Genomic DNA, 1,772 nt, shown 5'->3' with positions numbered 1-1,772 from the left:
CTGTCAAACAAAAAAAAACATCAGTTCAGAACTCAAAGAAATGATAATTATTAACAGTATTAACAAAGAGAAAGACTATTTGTACATGGTTACTCATGAAATGATTGTTTTCTACATGAAGCCTCTAACTAGATTCTGTGCTGCAAAATTAAAATTCAGACTTCTAGTCCAAGATTATTTTAATTTGAGCTTATCTAGAGGCAATGTGTGGGTCTCAGATAGTTTCTCAAGGTTGATATAGCTGGTGGAGGTAATGGAACAAGCTCTCACTATCTATTAAATGTTCACAATGTTATATGCCTCAAACAGCCACTCACAAACAAGTCCCAGTTCCTGGCCTTCACGTATGGTTTAGCTACTAAGCCCGGTGGAATCATTCTACTGAGAGGAGAAGGGGAAAAGGCGAGTTACTAGCACCTTAAAACCCATAACTTCAGCCAGATGGGGCTTGTCAGTCATGGTTGGCAGTTCATCAAGAAGGAAAACTCTGATCTCAAAGCTCCACTGCCTTGTGGCTATACCCACTCATGGGGAAGGCTTTGAGAATAAACCCCGAGGGAAAAAATCTGGAGCTGGAGTCCCTAAGGCAGCCTTATGTTGAGTTTGACACTGACTGGCAACTCCTGCAATGCTGCTGGTGCCAAACTGTATCGGTCTCTGCCATTCCTTTGGATTCATCAGATGTATGGAGAGGGGGAGCTTGCTACATGGGCAGAAGCTTTCTCTCCATATTATACTGACCAGGCTTGCACATCTAGATAGCTAGAATGCAACATCCATGGTTGACCTTGACGGTGGCCTCACAGGGTCTCAGATAATAAATTTAATCAGCATACACTATATCAATTCTGCAAATCTTGGATTAAAGTCATTACTTTATTCCTAATACCAAATGCCAGCATTTACATTTTGTGCTCACTTACATAAATCATTTTTTGATGGTAGAATGTAACAAGGGATCAAATATCATGTTGCCTTTTGCTGCAAGTCAATTTGAATACAACATGGTGACACCTTACGACAATTACTTGTGGTCCTGGTATGATTATACTGAAATACCGTAAACAGCTCTAGTCTCCCTATACATGGAACTTCACACTTGTGACAAAACAAGCACAAGATTTCTTAGATTGACTCCAGGGCAAAGGTTTTTCTTAAAAGGAGAGGTTAAATAAAATGTGCCTATATTCTGTAGAGTCAGCAAAAAAAACTTATTAAAATATGAAACAGTTCATGGAGCCTGGACTAGGTAGATGCAGGGATGATAGTTTTCATGGTTGGAATGTCAAGAACCCATCAAGATAAAAAAGCGGCCCATTCAAGACAAATAAGAAATTTTTCATTGAGCTTAGTAAATGTTTATAATTCTTTATCCAAAAAGGTTGTAAAATCTGATTTGTGGAGGACACTCAAGGCAAAGACAGATAGATTCTTGGATATTGAAGACTTAAGAGATATGGTGAAGAATGTTGCTGAAGTAAAACATCGGCTATGATCTTATTGCTTGGTGTGCAACTACAAGCCAAATAGCCAATTCATGCATCTATCATCTCTGGTTTTTCTTCACCAAACCATTCAAACAAAAATACAAACCATTCTCAAATTGGGAAACATTATGAAGGCCAATTTAATCACTGATCTCTTGGTTACCTCACAAAAATCAAATTGGGCCATGTTCTAAAACCACTATTGACCTCCTCATGCAGCTACTCCCACAGTGCTGCAAGACAGTGAATTTCAGAATATTCTTTTTAAATGGCAATATATGTCAA

At 38.4% G+C, this 1,772-nt stretch overlaps 1 protein-coding gene across 5 annotated transcripts in view; it reads right to left on the bottom strand.

Moving 5' to 3' along the window:
- rimkla (ribosomal modification protein rimK-like family member A) overlaps nt 1-1,772 on the bottom strand; it is a 77,068-nt gene that overhangs the window by 6,827 nt on the left and 68,469 nt on the right. The window lies entirely within an intron of this gene.

The sequence above is a fragment of the Hemitrygon akajei genome, chromosome 29 (genome assembly GCF_048418815.1).
Source record: "Hemitrygon akajei chromosome 29, sHemAka1.3, whole genome shotgun sequence".
In the NCBI taxonomy this organism is placed as follows: domain Eukaryota; kingdom Metazoa; phylum Chordata; class Chondrichthyes; order Myliobatiformes; family Dasyatidae; genus Hemitrygon; species Hemitrygon akajei.
The sequence above is the reverse complement of the archived record's forward strand: the minus strand, read 5'-3'. Positions and strand labels throughout refer to the sequence as shown.